We start from the raw sequence: 18,708 nt of genomic DNA on the forward strand, positions 1-18,708 counted from the left end.
TCGTCCGGTCTGGGAAGGCGCCCCGGTGTCTTCCCGCTGGGCCGCCCCGAGCCAAGGGCGGAGGGATGCAGCGGCCGGGCTCCAGCCTGGCGCACAGTGTGTGTGGCGTGTTCTCCAGTCCTGCACATACCTGTGGTTTGCCCACGAGAGTGAGGCAGGGAGGCAAACCACACAGAAAGCTTTCCTGCCCCTTTCCCAGATTTGCGTAAATGATTTGCATAGCCATTTGTTCAGCGTTAACTCAGTGGATTCCCTTTGTAGGCTGCTTGCAGACACCTGTGTAGGTTAACAGGAACCGGGTCTTCCTGAGCACCTGTTCCCTTGCTGGATGTGTCGGGCCAGGGCTTTGTTCACCTACCCCACAGGCTGGAGGCCGAAGGAGAGGACTTGGTCCTGGGTTTGAGTTCTGCACCTGGACATCATCGTGAGCTCTTGGCTTCACCACTGAATTTGCAGCTAGGAGGACGAGGGAGTTTCTGCTCCTGGGGAATCCTGTTCTCTCCCCAGGTTACTCCCACCTCCTGTTCTGGGCCTCTTATTTCGGAGCTAGAAGGTGTCCTGATGGGGCTAGGGAGCAGGCGGTGTGGGTGCTTCAGAGCACCGAGACTGGAGCTTACTGTGAGTGTTCTGTGGGGCTGACTGACTGGTGCCTGCTCAGTCCGCAGCTGATGATGGCCGCCCTGAGCAGGACCCTGAGCAGTCTGCTCGTTCAGAAAATGCAAAGTCCCATGCTCTGGAGCTTGGGGTTGCCAGCCAGGCCCTCTGGTTTTCTCCCTTCTGCTGCCTTCTCTTGTTGCTCTAGGGAGAGGAAGCATGGGAGTGCAGTCCCGCCTGCCAGAGGACGCTGCTCCATTCGCCATGGGGCATGCACCCCGTGCCCCTCTGTCCTTCCTTGGAGCGCAGTCTGCCCCGTGCTGGGCATTTGGCGTGGGAACGTGTTGGCTTTGAGGGAGCAGGCGCCGCTGGGGTTTCTTCTTCCTTGCCTCTCTCCTCTGTGGAGCTGCACTGTGTGGCTGCAGGTGGGTGCAGGTGCTCTGCGAGGCGAGTTTTCAGAGACTCGTCCTTGCAGCCCCGTGGAAAAGTGGGCTCGTGTGCTCGCTGCAGTGCTGGTATGGGAGCCGGGAGCATCCTGAGCCTCAGGAGGAGCAGACACACAGCAGCAGGGTGCCTGAGGCCTCTGGTAGGAAGACAGGGCAGTCCCAGGCGCGAGTGTGCCCTGCTCCTCCGTGTCAGCGTGGCAGGGCTGAAGTACTCACAGGGAGGTGGGACCTGAACACCAGCTCCGATTTCTGCTTCCTAGTGGTGCTGTGACTACTTGAAGGTCGCCTAGCTACAAGAATGGAGGTTTCAGTAATCACTGTTACCTTGTAAGAGGCAGTAAAGCTTTTACGTGTGACTCATTTCATCCTGATGGTCACCATGAGAGGCAAGGTGTTACCATTACCTACTTTAGATGAGGGAGAAAGAGACCGAGGTACCTAGGCAAGGCCACCCAGGAAGCCGGAAGCCAGGACTCTGTCCCACCTCTCTCTGCTGTGAGGTCCCCCCATCTGCTTGTCCAGCTCCAGAGCCTGGCCTTGTTCCTAGTCGGATCTCAGACTCAGTTTGTAGACAGTGACAGGTAGAGGTGGCTTGCAGCTGTCAAGTGACCACTTGTCTGAGTTTCAGCCTTAAAAGGAGCGTGGAAGATGCATTAGAAAATTGTTCTCTTTGCCTCTGCTTCCTAATGGAATTCTGCCCAGCTGGTTAGAAAGAAAGGAAGACCAAACCTAAAGATCACTGGCCAGGCTGACATTGTGGTTTCTTCCAGAAAGTGTGTTTATCAATATGCGGAGCCTAGAAAACTCACAGAACATTTCACCTTAGAGTCAGACCATCGACTGAGTACACTGGTGACCCTGTGGGTGCCAGGCGTGCAGTACCCGGCCCTGAGGACAGGGGCCTCTGAGAGGCTCGGATTTGCGGTGGATCTGGAAACCCAAGATTAATAAGCACAAGGCAGGATGATAGGAGCTGGGCATGGTGATGTGTGCCTGTGACCCCAGCCTTCTGGAAGGCTGAGGTAGGAGAATTGAGAGCTGGAGCCCAGCCTGGGCAACTTAGTGACTTCACAAGACCCTGCCTCAGAATAAAACATAAAACAAGGGCTGGGTATGTAGCTCAGTGCAAAGGCCCTGGGTCCAATCCCCAGTCCCCCGCCCCAAAGTAATACAGATGCCATATACTCAATTCCTGGTTAGAATCACAGTGACTGTCACATCCGTGTAGCCTGTCACAGTTTGCAGGACTCCACAGCAGTTATATCAGTTTCACAGTAGCCGGTATGTCACGGACAGGGCAGAGGTGGGAAGCTGTGCTGCACTTGAAGGAAAAAGACGGGGAGCTTTGAACTTGGATGCAGCCTCGTGTCTTCACTGCCACAGCCGGGGTCTTCTGAATCCCACGGCCAGCCTGGCTTTTGCCTGGCCTGGGGGACAGAAGAGGAGGGCAGTGTCATCCATCCGAGAGTTCTCACAGGGGCTGATTGGAGTTTTTCTCCGTATGCTGGCCTCGACCACCTAGGGGGCAAAGTCGGGGCACGGGGGTGGGGCTTGGAGGAAGAGGAGGAGGAAGAAAAGGTGTTTAGTTTGGCTTTTGTTTTCGGTTTCAGGGACCTGCTGTACATGAAGCATGGAGTTAATAGTTGATTATGACTTAGAATGTGCAATAAAATGTAGATGCTGACCTAGAGCATCCTTTTTCTTTACCTTTTTTTGTTTGTTTGTTTTGGAGACAGGGTGCTGCTAAAGCTTCCCAGGCTGGCCTTGAACTTGGGATCTTCCTATCTTAAGCCGCTGAGTAGTTGGGAATACAAGCCCTAAGTATAATTTTTTGAAACGGTAGCATATACACTTTATTAAACTAAATTCTCTTCAACAAGCTAAAGATAAGATGAGGCTGTAGTACTTTTCTTTGTTGGCAAGGTGTGCTTACTGTCTCTGGACCGCAGAGCCTGAGACTGTGTAGAGGGATGTGTGTAAACGTTGTCTGCAGTGGTGCAGGTGTTGCGCGGTAAAGGCTCACAGTCTGCTTGTGTTTAGTCAGGAGTGGTACAGTGAGCCATGGGTGTCCACAGCTGCAGTTCTGAGCGAGCAAAGATGCCGCTGACGTCTGCTGAGCCCCTTAGTGCGTGTCCATCTGAGTTTACGTGCCTTTAAGGAGCAGTAAGAAAGGCCGGTGCCCTGGATGGTAAGAGAGTTTATCAGGAGTCAAGGAATATAGAAAAGTTAAGGGTTACGATTCACTGCAAGAGCGTGAGTGAGTTTCAAGAGCAGACCATGATCAGGCGAAAGATCGGTGATTCGTAAGAGCTTGAGGACAAGAGGGGTGGGTGACAGAGCAAGCGTCCCTGCAGGCTTCCTTCATTAGCTTGTGCTGTCTCCCGGGAACACGGGAAAGGAGCCTGTGTGATGTGGGCTGTGCTTTGGCTGCACACGGATGGCTCTGAAGGCTGGGAGTAGGGACATCTGTGAGTGTCCGTTCCGAGGAGGGGCCCAAGCCGTTCGGGAGAGATGCGTGTGTTCTGCTTATTGTTTACTTTTATGTGCAGTTTAGCTGGGCAGAGGTTGTGGCTGCTTCCTCTGTGCCGATTCAGAGGAGCCTGGTGTGCAGTCCAGGGCTGCTGTAAGTGCGGAGCAAGTCTGCCTGCTCAGCACCCATCAGTGGTAGTGCACAGGAGAGACTGACACGCACCTGTTCTCTACACGTTTACGAACATGCAAGTGTCTGCTCCGAAGTTAAGCCTTCCTTGTGGCGTGCACCACGCCAGCACCTGGGTCTCCTGTAGTGAGGGAGATGCGGGGCAGATGCACGTCGCTCTTAAGCAGGATAAGGGGCAGAAGTGCGGGAGAAGACTCGGGAGACCTTGTTGGAGAGACAGTTCTTTCTGAGAGATGGGTGGGAGCTCATTAAGGAAAGAATCCGAGAAAGAGAAGACCAGGCCGAGGATTCTAGGCAGGGATGAGCACGGTGCTTTGGGAGAACTTGGGCGAATGAGGCAGCGGTGTTGGGAGGAAGACGAAGGACAGGGCAGAGGCCGGGCCGCACGACACACTCAGACCAAGTTCAGGGTCTTAGGGTTTATCCAGAGGGAGCTGGGACAAAGGTAATGGATTTGTAGTAGAGGAGTGTCGTGCCCGTTTATATTTACGGTACTCACTGTCTATAGTTTTGTTGTACACTTCGGCAGTCCACTGCCGTCGGAAAGTATTAAGTGGAAATCTCAGAAGCAAACAACTGACAAATTTTAAAGTGCATAGCATTCTGAGCAGCAGGTGCGGTTTCATGCTGTCCTGTTTCTCTGTGGGACTCGAATTTTCCCTTTGTCCGGCGTGCCCAGGCTCAGCTTGCTGCTTGCCTGTTAGTTGGTGAATGGTTGCCTGGGGCAGCAGATCAGTGACATAGAACCGTGGTGCCTGTGTCCATGTGGCCTGGTTACCGAACAGTGGCTCCGAAGTACAGCAGAAGCAATGCTGGTGGTTTGGGTCTGCCACAGAGCAGCCGCAAAGTACCCAGTGTCATCGAAGAGTGTGGAAAATGTCTCAATTAAAATAAACTTGTTACAGTAGGAGGCACATTGCCCTGAATTCCCCCCACAACTCCTCCTTGCTTCAAACACGCTCATCCTGTCTTTCCTGCCACTTTCGGAAGCACTTGGGGAAGTCTCAGGAGTCTTAGTTTGCTGTTGTGGCTGCCTGGACTCCCTGAATTGATTCAAAACATTGAGCTTTCATGCTCATTTTGACTTCGTGGGAGAGCGGGAAGTCTCATGGTGCCAAATCCGGCGAATAAGGTGGGCGAGGACACAGCGTCATGTGTTTGTGAGTTGCCTTTCTGTTGGGCGACAGGAGCAGTCACCACGTTTTTGATTGCACCTTGTAAGGACATGAAAGTCTTCTAGACCTGCTTCAGAAAGTGGCAATAGCACTGGATAATTGTGTTTGAAGTGAGGGCAGTATTTTGAGGAAGAATAAAGGCAGTGTGTACATTACTGTAATACATTTTAAAATTTACATTCCTTGTGTGTTTGGCCACCCCTTGCATTTCCTTGTAGTGAAAAGTTTAAAGCACAGTAAGATACTTAGAACTTCCTTTAAGTGAAAGGTAAAAATGTAATGATATAGAGGTAGCACTCTCACATAATTTTTATTGCTAAGATTGTTCTGTTTTACTGTGTGTGTGTGTAAATGTAATGATATAGAGGTAGCACTCTCACATAATTTTTATTGCTAAGATTGTTCTGTTTTTGTGTGTGTGTGTGTGTGTGTGTGTGTGTGTGTGTGTGTGTCTTTGGAATTGAGCCCAAGGACTTCACACTGAGCTACATCTCAGGCCCCTTTAAAAATTTTTTTTGATATTGGGGATTGATCTCTGGACCTTGTGCTTGAGAGGCAGGCGACAGCACCCTTGAGCTAAATCCCGCACCTGCTTTTTAAAACTTTTGAGACAGGGCCTTCCTAAGTCACAGATTGCTTAGACTGGCCTCAAACTGTGATCCTCCTACCTCAGCCAGAGTGCTGGGAAAGCAGACATGCACTACTATGCCCAGTTCGTGCTGATATTTTCTTATGCCTAATTTGTAAATTAAACTTTATCATAGGTATGAATGTATAGGAAAATATAGTATATATGTGGTTGGGTACTTTGTGAGATTGCGGGAGTCCTTCAGAGGCCTTGGAACAGCTTTCCTGGGAGATACCTGGTGAGGTCGTGAGGGGTAGATTGGCAGGTGTGCACCTGGGTCGGGGTCACTAACTTGTGGGCCTGTTAGGGAGGTGGGAGCTGACACCAGGGAGGTGGGAGTGCAGATGATATATTGTGGCTGTGTTTAAAGGAGCCCAGGCAGGATGGCCTGGGGCAGGCTATGTCCACACGGAAGGTGACTTTCGCTGAGGCCGGGGGCTGCGTCAACTCCTTAGCAAGTCAGCACACACATGTACATCCCATAGAGGTGTCTGGTATTAGCACGTCTATAATATTAGTCATCTGAAGCTTAGTTGTGGTTCTCCGATTATCAGGTAAGTTTGAGCATATCGCTTGTTCTTCCCTCTTGTCTTAGTTTCTTTCTTGAGGCTGAGATAAAATACCTGACACCCACACTTTAAGAGAGGAGAGGTTTATTTGGCTCTCAGTTTGTAGAGGCTTCAGTTCATAGTTGGCTGTGTCCAGGGCAGGGTCGCACGGCAGAGGCATGGCAAGGGAGAAGCAGCTCAGGGCACTGCAGAGAGAGATCCAGGAGGGGAGGCAGACACTGCCGGCTGCCAGGCCATGCCCCAGCCCACCTGGCTTCGCTCCTGGGTTAGCTGTAAGCTCCTCAGTGCCCTAATCCTCTGCGGATACCATGCCCCAAGGCCCAGGATCAGCTGGCTCAAAGCCCAAACTGAGTGCAGGAGGCCTTGCAGGGTAGGGGGTGGTATCTACACAGAAACTGTGGAGCCTGTGCCCTTTCCCCTGCAGTCTGCTGATCTGTGATTTTTAAAAAAGTGTGTGGTCGTACTGCCTGTATGAGGGAGCCCTGGGCATGCATATAAGCCACTTTCTAGGGTTCAGAGGATCTTCCTGAGGTGATCTGGACCTTAGTTCTGGCTCTACCTTGGATTATGGGGTTCCCTAATCACAGGAGATTTAGCTCTCTACCCGCAAATATGTGAAGAAATGTGAGAAAGTTCTGGCCTATTTCTGTGAGAACCCACGTAGATTAATTTACAGTTGCAGGGAATGAAGGTAGACATGGCCAGAGGACTGGAAGTTGTTTTGAAGATCAGTTAGGTCATTTACTGCCTCTAGAAACTTCTGGGTCAGAGTCTTCCGAGAGTCAGGGCCATCAGGGACTGTCTGTCTGCAGGAAGAGACTCCTGGTAAAGTCGGCTCACAGTTTCGAAAGCGGGCAAGCCCCTTCTGCGAGGTAGCTAGCAGAGTGGAAACTCAGGAAGGCCCCTGTTCCAGCAGAGGCCTGGAGGCAGTCTGAGTGGATAGGAAGGCGGGTCCTTTCTTCCGCCTGCATTCCAGCCTCGCTTTCCGCTCATGCTCCTCCGATGTGGCCCACCCACGTTATGCAGGGCTGCCTGCTTTACTCAAAGTTTACCAGTTTAAATATTAATTGCATACAAAACACCCCCATAGAAATACCCCAGTTAAGTTTGATTTAAACTTCTGGGCACTCAGCCAGGTCAAAACATAAAATTATTCATCACACCACCCAGAGCAGAATACGCTGACCTAAAGGTCAGTAGTGAAACCTGGCGTGGTGGGCACACCTGCAGTTCCAGCACCGTGAGAGGCTGAGGCAGGAGGAGAGCAAGTTCAAGCCCTGCCTGGGAGTTTAGGGATTTAGCAAGATCCTGTCTCAAACTAAAAAAGGGGGATGTAGTTTAGTACAGAGGCCCTGGGTTCAATTCTCGGTACTGTCAAAACACGACACAATACAACACAACACAGTAATATGGTCAGTAATGAAAGTTGCAGCCCGGTGGGCCATTGAGAAAGACGGAGTGCCCAGTGACCATTATCCTTGCAAGGATAGAGAATGAGCAAAACAGCCATAGAGTTGGAAGTTACTCCAATCACTTAAATTACTTACTGCCTTGAGAGTCTTTTAAATGGAGGGAGAAGGCTGGGAGGGAGGAGACAGGGAAGTGAGAAGAGGTGTTGCATTCATGCACCCACGCCCCGCGAGGAAGGCAGTCATGTACACGCACACACTCGCTAATAAAACACAAGCCCGTTTAAAGAGGAAATACCTCATAATGGAAAGAAAGAAGATCCCCCGCAGGGTGGGGATGGGCAGCACAGTGCAGCTCTCTGGGATTCAGAATCCAGCTGCTGGAAAACAACAACTTACTGAAGCAAAGAATAGAAGCAGAGCACCAGGAACTGGAGAGGAACTGACAGAAAAAATTAGAAGCTACAGAGAAGCTGGAAAGACACCCCAAGGAAGTGACCTGATTCTCCCCTCAGAGCTTGTGTTGGGGGGAACCAGCCCGCCCCAAACAAGGTAAGCGCCCAGGGCTGGGGGTGCAGGGCATCAGCTGTGGAGACTGGCTGGCCTCTGAGAACCGCGAAGAGCACAGGGCTGCGCTGCGGGACCCCTTCCGTGTGTAGAAGAGGGATCCCAGGGCCAACACCTGCCGTTTTGTTTCGTCAGGCGCTGTTTAGGGAAGGGGTTGATTATTTAAGCCCGGGACTCAGGATATCTGCAAAACCACTTCAGAGCTCCAGAGTTGCCCTCCCTCAGTGACCGGGTGAGAGACAGCCACAGACGGAGTGGGCTAGAAAAAGATTCCTGAGAAGTTTATATTCAGGCTGGGGAGGACGTGGCCCCACTGCCCATGGTGAGGAGCCATACTGGGCTTGAGTTGCACTGAGGATTAGCGGGGTCTGAAAGTGCTTCCAGCATCAAGTACCTGAGCCCTTGCCCTGCTGCTCACATCCAGCCCTGGTCTGAGGTCCGGCTGCCTTCTCTAACTACCAACATGAGCATAGACGATCTTGGCCTGGGCACTGCCACAGCCTGGGGGAAAATGAGGATCCTCTGGAGTAAGGGGTGTACCTCACAAACCCACAGGCCATAAGGTGAGGCGGAGAAAATGGAGGCTTGCTGGACCCCTAATCTGCAGATGCTAGAAGGAAGCTCCTCACTCAAAAATACAGAGAAAGGGCCGGGGATTTAGCTCAGGGTTGATGGCGCCTGCCTCACAAGTGTAAGGACCAAGTTCAATCTCCAGTACCAAAAGCACCAGAGAAGAACATTTTTTTTTGTTTTTAAACCAGGGATCTAACTCAGTCCCTTGTGCTTTAGAAGCAAGTGGCAAAACCACTGAGCTAAATCCTTGGCCCCAAGAAAAACATTTTTTTTGCCCTGTTTTTGAACTCTTTTCTTTTTTCTCTTTTCAGTTAGTTTTTTCTGTTTTTGTTATATATATTACTTTTTCTCCCTTTTTTCCCTTTTATCTGCTACTTCTTTTTTCCCTGTTACTGTGTTAGTTACTTTCTATTGCTGAGACAAAATACCTGACATCTGTAAGTTAAAGGGGAAATGTTTATTTTATTTATTTATTTTTGGTACTGGGGATCAAACTCAGGTCCTCATACTTGCGAGGCAGGCGGCAGAACCACTGAGCTAAATCCCAAGCCCAGAAATGTTTATGTTAGCTTATAGTGTGTAGAGGTTTCAGTCTGTAGTTGGCTGGCTCCAAGGCAGGGCAGCCTGGCAGAGGAGTGTCACAGAGGAGAAACAGTCCATGGCAGGCAGTGGAACTTCCGTCTTCTTTCTCTTTTTTTCCCATCAGGGCTATTAACCTATTGGTTGGTGCCCCCCCACACTAGGGGTGGCTCTTCTCTCTTCAGTAAATGCATCATCCACACCTGGAACTACGATAAACCAACCAGTGGACCAACCCAGTATCACACAGCCATTAGCCCATGAAGCTTTGAGGGCGACAGCCAGATATGAGCCATAACAGATAGCTTTATATAATTCTGTAAATATTCTTCTCCATAACAGAATTTTTTGTCTCACTTTTCTCCTCTTTATCTCCTATTATTTAATTTTTCAAATTGTTCTTTTTGCATTCTCCGATTCTTAACTTCCTATATCTACACTTCCTGCTGGCTTGAAGCACTAGCGTTATGTGCGTGGCTGCTCCATCGAGCAGCTTGTGTCACTGGTGCTCCAGCGGTAGAGTCGTGCATGGGACACCATGCATGCACCGCTGGTGGTTAAAACTGCTCAGCAGCCAGACACACAAATCATGGCCCCTCATGAACGTGGTAGTAGTGTAACCATTAAGCTTTGTTAGTTTTTAGATAGTTAACTCTGTGTTACTACTGTTGAGTTCTTTTCTATCATTAATGAAAGTATAGTTGTTGCTTTTTTTCCCCTTAGTACTGGTGATCGATCTCAGGACCTTGTACTTGCCAGGCAGGTGTGGTGCCGCTGAGCTAAATCCCAGCCCCAGTTGTTGCTTTTGGTAGATATTTGTTAAGTCAGTTAATAGAAGAGCTGGTTCTTGAAAGAATAAACTAAATAAACCCTTAGCCAACTTAAAAAAACCTGAGAGGACCTAAATTAATATAGTTAGAAATTGAGAAAGGTGCAATCGCAGCAGATTCTGCTGAAATCTAGATTATTAGTAACTACCTTGAGAGCTTGTATTCTAATGAAATGGAGAAATCACAATAAATGGATAGACTCATAAATACATATGCTATACCAAAGCTGAATAGAAAACCATAAAATCTCTGTATAATCCAATGTCAAGCAATGAGATTGCAGAAGTAATAATAATAATAAACTAGAACTAAGAAAAATGCAAGTCCCAGTTGATTTACTGACAAGCTCTATAAGAACTTTAGGAAAGACCTAACACCAGTACTCCTCAAACTTTTTAATGAAAGTGACGGAGAAGGAACACTCCCAAAGTCATTCCAGGAAGCCAGAATTACCCTATTTCCAAAGCTAAAAAAAACCCAACCAAAAAAACAAAAACCAAAATACACCTCAAAACAAACAAACAAACAGGTCCAATAGTCCTCAGCAAGATACTGGCAAACAAAATGTAGCAAATCATCAGAAATATCATAGCCAAGTATGTTTCATCCCAGCAAGAATGAGTCAACATATGCAAATCAGTGAATGTAATGCATCACAAAACAGAAGGAAGGACAGAACCAGATGATCATCTCAGCAGATGCAGAAAAAGCCTTTGGCACAATCCAACATCCATTCATGATAAAAACCTTGAATAAAATAGACATAGGAGGACCTTACCTCAGTCTGGTAAAAGTCATTTATGACAAAGCAATGGTAAACATCATACTAAATGGAGAGGAGCTAAAAGCGCTCCCTCCAATACCAGGGATGGGACAAAACTGCTGTCTTCATAGTTGTCTGCTATCAACACTACTATTCAATGTATTTCTTAAAATATTGGCCAGAGTGACTAGGCAAGAGAAGTAGAAGGGATATGTGTGGGAAAGGAAGAAGTCAAATTATTATTTGCAGGTCACATGATCCTCTGCATAGAAGATCCAGAATTCCACCCAAAGATGGCTAGAATTGGTAGCCAAATTTATTAGTGTAGCAGGGCACAAAGGCAACACACAAAATCAGTAACAGTCTTATATACCAATAGTAAGCTCAGAAAGAAATTAGGGAAATAATATCTTCATAATAGCATGAAGAAAAATTAAATACTTGGGAATTAACCTAAGGAAGTGAAAGATCTCTACAACAAAAACTGTAGTTCCCCGAAAAAGGTGATTGAAGAGCACATCAGACAATGGAAAGGTACCCTGTTCCTGAATAGGCGGAACCTATTTTGTCAAAATGGCCATGCTCCCACAGCTGATACGTACGTTTATGGCCATCTAAAGAAAAATACCAATAGCATTCCTCACAGAGCTAGAGAAAACAATCCGAAAATTTATATGGAGCCAGAAGAGATCCAGAACAGCAAAAGGCAGGAGGAATTATAATTCTAGACTTGAAGTTATAGTGCAAAGCTTCAGTGACAAAAACAGCATGGTATTGGCAAAAAACAGACTTGTGGCTCAAAGAACCAACTAGAGGATGTGGAATCAACTCCAGTGCATTCAGCAACCTAATCTTTGATAGAAGGGCTAAAGACTGATGCTGGCAGGGGAGACATTCTCTTTAACAAACAGCACTGGGAAGATTCGCCGTCCACACTGAAGATGGAATACCGAGTTAGGTCTGCTGCCAGGCACTGAACTAAAACCCAAATGGATCAGAGGTCTAAATATTAAAATGGAAACATTTACTCTACTGGAATATGAAATAGGTAAAACCCTTGAAGACTTAGATGTAGGTAAGGATTTTCTGAACAGAACCCCAGCTGCATAAGGAATTGACATCAATAATCAACAGATAGGATCATATTAAGTTAAAAGGCTTCTGCACAGCAAAGGAAACAGCCAACAGAGTGGAAAGAAAAACTACAAAATGGGAAAAATTTTTCCTCAGACAGAGGACTAATATCTAGAATTTATGAAGAACTAAAAAGTGATAGACCCTCCCAAGTAAAAGATCCAGTCAAAAAACAGGCAACTGAAAAGAACAGACAGTTCTCAGAAGAAGAAATATGAATGGCCAGTAAGTATGTGAAAAAATGTTTGTCATCTCTGGTCATTAGAAAAAAAATATTTGTCATCTCTGGTCATTAGAAAACGCAAATCAAAGCACACTGAGGCTTCATCTTATCCCAGAAAGATTGGCTGTCATCAAGAAACCAGATAGAGGGCTGGGTATTTAGCTCAGTGGTTCTGCCGCCTGCTTTGCAAGTGCAAGGTCCTGAATTTGATCCCTAGTACCAAAAAAGAAAAAAGAAAAAAACAAAGACAGATAGCAGAGGGAGAAAGGAACCCTTATTCATCGTTGGTGCAACTATTATGGAATCTAAATTGAGCAAGTTAGTATGGCGATTCCTCAAAAAACTAAAACTAGAAATTGCATTCAACCCAGCTATTTCCCCCTAGGTATCCTCCCGCAAGAGTTAAAGACATCGTATTACAGTGAAACATGCAAGTTTATAGCAGCACAATTCATGGAAACAGCTTCTATGTCTACCAACACATGAATGGCTAGAGAAAAGGTGTACATTCATAGCTGGGTGTTACTCTGCCATAAAGGGTACATCGGAGTCATCTGTGGGGAAGCGATACACAGGGTTAAGTGAAATAAATCGACACGACATAGTTTCTTTTATATGGGAAACCAAAAATATAAATAAAGAACAAAATAAAGCACAAATTATAGCAAACAAAAGGAGGGCTAGGGAGGGGTAGAGAGGGGAGGGTAAAAATGCATCCAGAAAGGGGGGAGAAGAAGGGGAGGTAGAGAGACTTAAGATGCATAATGTACATGTATCAGCTCCTCATGATGAATACAATTGTGTGCTGCAAAAGTGCTAACAAAAAAATACGTAAGCAAAAGAAAAAAAAGACTTATTTTGATATTGCTGACTTTAAATCCTGGCAAGTCCCTTTGTGTTGTGATGAAAGAATGCCAGCAGGCTAGATTACGGCTCGAATGTGCTTACATTGTGGACAGCCCTTGTGCTGGGGCTGTGTTTGGCTTCCTAAGCCCGCGGAGTGGGCGGCCTTCCCGGTGGTTTACTTGAGGTGGAAGTCGGTGGCTGACAAAGGGGAGGTGTGGCCGCGGTCAGAGGCTGTGGTTTGTGAACTTGGACTGAGAGCTTGTTGGTCCTGGTGAAGCTGTTCTGGCCTTGTTGTCTCTGAGGCCAGTAAATGGTCTCCTGTGTGTTTCAGAGATCCAAGATTTTCTAAGTGCAGCAGCTTCCAGAGGCCACTGACATTTTCACCTGTCTGCAGTTCCGGGCCGAGCCCCTCTGCAGAGCTTATCTTCTGTGAGCAAAAAGTGTAAGGGAAAGGGTGCGTGTGGCAGTGTCTGTCTGTCCTGCCCGTCTGCCCATCTGTTTGGCGAAGTGTGAAAGGAGCCAGTGTCCCCACTCCCCCGTGGTCTCCTCACATCCTGGGAGCTAGGCTTCTGAAGAGGGGCCAGTGCGGGGCCCCAAGAGCTCCCGGACAGGAACTCGGCCTTCGTGTGGGTCCCGGTCTGCAGAGCGGTCAGGTCAGAGGGCCATGTGGGTGTAGGGGCTGACGCCAGACCTTCTGCCTGTGGTTCCTAGGGACTCACACGTTGGGCGTGGCCGCACTTTGCATACTCTGAAAGCAGAGTGCAGGGTGCACAGTCAGCAGTGTGGCCCGGACTCCCGCAGGGACGTTCTCTCTACCTCATCCCTGTGGCAGCGTCGCCGGGGCTCACGCGGGCCAGTTGGTGCGATGTCCTGTGCGGCATCTCCGCGCTGGGATTGGCTTTGCCTGCCCCGTGGAGCAGGGGAGGTCACGGGAGTGAGCAGTGGGCGGTGCAGGGTCCTGCGGCCTGGGCAGTGCAGGGTGAGGAGGAGGTGCGCGTCCTCTCCGGCTTTGCACACCGCATAAACCCCGCTTTGGAGGAGACGGCGCTGCTCGTATGAGCTGCTTGGCTGACTGACAAGGCTGTGAACCACAGAGGAGCAGCGTCACATTTTCCCCAAGGTCGTGTCTCCAGCAACGACAGGCCCTCCAAACCGTGTGTGCTGCTACGGGGTCGACTTCCGGGACCACCCAGCTGCCTTCTCGTGTTGACTCGAGTAGGAGCCTGGCAGACGTGGAGCCTTGGTGCAGGTGAGGTCAAAGGCACGTTCTACTCCGGACTTGGAGTTTGCTTTTCCAAGCGTGCGTTCCTATTCACTCTGGAGTAAGGGTTTTCTTGCACACGGCCAGAGGGAATCCTGCACCTACCTGAACGTGGGAAAGGTGCTTCCGCGGCTGGACCCGTTCTGTGAGAGGCTCGGTTCTTCCCTCCAGCTGTCTTACCTTGGGCCTCCTTGTGGAAGGCTGGAAATTCAGGGGTATTCAGGGAAGGGGTTAAGGAAAGAGCAGTGTAGGGATTTGTTTTGGTAAATCAAAGTTTGACTTGTGCTGCTCAAGGAGGATCTCATTATTTTGTAATTATGTACTTTTCCATACGCATGAAGTATAGAATTGGTCACAGCAGATGGTTCTGGGCAAAGCATTTGAAAAGAATCCTCCCAAAGTAGCTCCGGGAACTGGATGTGGATTTTTGTGAAGCATAAACACATTTTTCCCTACCTTCCAAATAACAGACTGGACACTGCCAGCTGTCATATTTATTTTACTATTTTTGAAGAAGTAAAACTTTTCCCCCGTAAAATAGTGTGCAGCTTGTGATGGCAGAAGACACTTGGCCCTAAGAGCCCCGTTATAAACACGCAGAGGATTTACGGCTTGGCAAAAGCACTATTTTCTCCTAGTAGCTTTAAACACCTCTCAAACCCTCTGGCGGTGCCACCGCATGGGCTGCTCACTCTGGACACACAAGCAGTATGTGTGGCGGGGTGTGTGTCTCCCCCAGTGCCTGTACTCTCGTGTGCCTGTGCTACTGTCCAGGGGAGGGGCAGGCTGACCAGTGTGGCTGCCTGCGCTCGAGTGGTGACTGGGGCTCGGGGGGTCGTGGAGTGGCTCCCAGGCTGCGTGAGAGGACCGGCCCTGAGCTCGTGCTGCCCCGAGGGGCTGTGGAGCAGCAAGGCCCTTGCCAGATGCAGGGAGGAGTTCTGGCCTCCTGGCCTGAAGAGCCCTCTGTTCTTTATAAATCCCCCAGTCTCGGGTGTCTTGTCATAGCAGGGGAGACGGACTCCTCACCACTGCAGGCCCTGGCGAGGGGATGGGAGGGCACCTTCCCAGCAGGCAGCATCTTTTGCTTTGTGGCAGGGAGCATTTGTTCAGTCTCTGCCAGGAGCGTCTCCCTCACGACTGCTGTGAAGCAGACCTGTTCCAGGGAGCGCCAGGGACCCTGCCAGGAAGCGGGTCTGAGACACAGAGGGAGCTGCCTGCTGCACTTGGACATGGGTCCCAGGGCACAGCGAGCGTCCTGGGGAGGCGACACTTGAGCGCGTGCTCATGTAGGGGAAGAGGGACGAGGCTGGGCTGGAGCAGGTGGGGCAGTTGGGTGGGAGCTCAGGGTAGGTGGTGTCCTGTTCTTTGCAGTGCATCCTCAGGATGCGGGAGCCCCTGAGGGCTTGCTGCTGCGTTCTGACTTAGTTTGGAGAGGTCTAGCCTGCAGGAGAACAGAGGCAGATGACTCGCTTCCCGGCTGGGGTGACTCTGGGGAGCTGGGAAGGGGCCCGGAATCCCTCAGCCTTTGATTCTATTTTCTTTATAGATCAGAAATGGAGACGTCTTGGGGAAGTTTGCGTGGCATTTTGGCTGCACGTGTTTCCTCCTGCTGGAGCCCCAGCCTCCGTGGGGTGGTGATCCTTCCCTGTGTGAATACTGTCTCGGTGGCATGGCAAGTGCACCGCTGACCCAGGGCCCCTTCTGCTAACTGCTTCTTTTCCTGCCCTGTGTGGCTGTTGTGTGGGCAGGGCGGTGGACTTAGCCGGTCCACACGCTCTGTCCATCGAGTGACATCCAGGTCTTCCACATGGGCCCATTCCAGCTGTGGCCTTCAGCTTCTCCCTTGCTTTAGGAGCTTCACAGGCCTTCTGAAAAAACTGTACTTGTTTGAGTGGGCCACAACCAGCTGTTTTCTGTGTCCCTCGAACTCTGCTAGATGTAGAGGATGTCGGAGGCCTCGTTTCACACCCGGGTTTGAAGGCGACTCTGTTAGTCTTTCCTGCTGGGTTGGAAGGGAGTAGGGGGAGGAGGCAGGGTGTTATTTGCAGTCATGGAGCCAGGGCAGGAAATGAGGCTTCTGCAGACCAACTCTGCTCCTTGCTTGAGTTGCTCCTCTGTCCACCTGCAGCAGGTCAAATTAGCATCAACACGCGGGCCCACTTGGGGTCACAGTCCTTCCTCAGATGCAGGTATGTTACATCTTGTCTTGTCTTCTGTGAGGACTGTAGCACATCCACCTGTCTGCCTCACTCTCTACCCATCCATCCATTGTCTGTGTGTTGTAGGCAGAGAAGAAGATCCCTAGAAGAGGCTTTTAATCCAATCACAGCCCAGGCACACTACTCAGAAGTGTTGGCTAGGACTCGCCTCTGCACCATGCTGACGGTCAGCCCCAGCTCTCGTGGCTGGGGAGGGTGTTTGGCCTCCGTGTTGTCTTCTGATTCCTGAATTGGGAGGTCGTAGTAGCGTGGCACTGTCAGGATGAACTGGGAAGCAGGGTAATTGCAACTGACTGGCACCGAGCAGGAGCTGCAGGAAAGGATTTCCAGAAAAGTTATTTTGGGACAGGCAGTACCAAGGAGATTGGATGCACATATTTATAGAGGTAAGCACAGAAAGCATTGAGACCATGGCTTGTGCTTTGTGCTGTTGTGCAGCCCCTCACAGAGAAGGTGTAGAGCCATTTCCTCTTGTTCCCACGTGAGCTTGGGGAGAGGGGAAGTTCTGCTTGTCCTAGAGGCAAGCCCGCCACCTCCACTTCCTCCTCAGCCCCTCCCCCATCGGTGGGGACCCGGTGTCTCTCACCGGCTGATCTGGGGGCACGGAAGACCGTCCGCTCTTTCCACTGCCCAGTGTTCTTTGTCAGGCACGGAGAGGGAGCCCAAGGCCCTGCTCTGTGGAGTGAGCGGCGCGGTGTGCGTCTGCAGGCACACACTCTGCTGCAGCCCAGAGAGTCACTGGTGAGGGGCGCAGTCAGGGCTTGGCTCTGGAGAGCATGGTGCTCTGAAAAGGGCGCTCTGAGCACAGGACCGGGCAGGGAATCCCCTCTCCTCCCCACCCACCTTACCGAGGATGAGCCCAGGGCTTTGTGCATCTAGGCATGTGCTCCGCCCTGAGCTGCATCCCCAGCCCCCTTTACTGTTTGAGACGTCACTCTACATTGCCTAGGCTGGCCTCAAACTTTCCATCTCCCGTCTCAGTGGCCGAGTAGCTGGATTACAGGGGCGTGCCCTGTTCCCAGCCGGAGAATTTCGAGTGTTTCCTTACAGCTCTCGAGTCTGAGTTGGGTTGAGGCAGGTGAGGAATAATAATAAACAAGAGCTAACGTTCACTCACTCAGTACAAGGGCTCTGCTTGTGCCATCTCCTTCTCAGTCTTCGTGGCTGCTCTCTCTGGTGCACTGTTTAGTATCCGTGCTCTGTAGATGGGGAAGCTGAGTCCGGAAAGACCTGCTGCAGGTCACGTGGCCGGTGCAGTGGGGCTGGGGGTCTCCCCAGAGCTCTCTGGATCCAGAGGGCCTGGGGGCTGGTGAAGCAGCACAGTGTGCGGGGGCCTAGCAGAGCACCAGGGCAGGAGGGCCCAGCAGGGAGCCCGCAGAACAGTGCTCAGGGCCTGAGTTAAAGCGTGTGTGTGCGTGTGTGTGTGTGCGTGTGAAGGACCTTGGGGACGCGCCTTCCTGCCCTTGGCCCGCCTGGCTTTGGCAGCTTGCGTGAGGGAAGGGGCTGATCTGGTGGCCGTGCAGCAGGAGCAGTGGGCCTGGCGGATACGGGAGGTTCTGGTGTGTTTATGTCGGGCCCATGGAATGCTCAGGTGGACGCGGGAGCGTCTGGGGGCTGAAGGGGAACCGGGCTGGGAGCCTGCACTGGGGCCCAAGGGGTTGGAGGACATTGGCCGGGAGGAGGGACAGAGGGACAAGGAGGCATGGAGGAGAGGGGAGGGCAGGGCGTGCAGGTGACGGCATCCAGGTGTGGGCTTCTCGGGTTTGGTTTACGGTACTGAAACATGAAAAAGCAATAGCTGCCAACATTTAAAAACTCAGGAAAGTTCCCGTAAAAATAAGCTTCGTCGCACTTGGACCAACTTCACACAAGGAATATAGACATACGGTACAGAACTCTACGCAAAAATAAAAGGAAGGGGATCAAGAGATGGATGGGGGAAGAGAAGTGAAAGGGATTGAAAAGCAATTAGGACTGTGGTACACGTGTATGAGCTCCACACGGGAATGTAAGCGTTAGGTACTCCAGACGCGCGGCAGTAAACTGCAATTTATAAAGAAGCTTTCTGGTGCTCTGGACAGCTGCGATCCGGCCGGCCGTGAAATGCGCCCCGCTGCTTCCTCTTCTCATTGGGCACCTGCTTGGCCTGTGAAGGTCTGTGGCTGTGGATGTAAGTAAGGTTTGGGCACAGGAAACAAGGACAAGTGGGAAGAGGAGAGGGTGGGCAGGCGGG

The 18,708-nt window shown here is 50.4% G+C and overlaps 1 protein-coding gene across 2 annotated transcripts in view; it reads left to right on the forward strand.

The window, feature by feature from the left end:
• The first annotated feature begins 7,831 nt into the window (after positions 1-7,831).
• Positions 7,832-18,708, forward strand: part of Kcns3 (potassium voltage-gated channel modifier subfamily S member 3) — a 42,309-nt gene continuing 31,432 nt past the window's right edge. For both annotated transcript variants that reach the window (XM_033762877.1, XM_010607445.2), the window contains exon 1: positions 7,832-8,032. The gene's annotated coding sequence lies outside the window, so the exon portion shown is untranslated. The remainder of the gene's footprint in view (positions 8,033-18,708) is intronic.

Source organism: Fukomys damarensis, unplaced genomic scaffold, assembly GCF_012274545.1.
Source record: "Fukomys damarensis isolate Sample0158 unplaced genomic scaffold, DMR_v1.0_HiC HiC_scaffold_2, whole genome shotgun sequence".
Taxonomy (NCBI): domain Eukaryota; kingdom Metazoa; phylum Chordata; class Mammalia; order Rodentia; family Bathyergidae; genus Fukomys; species Fukomys damarensis.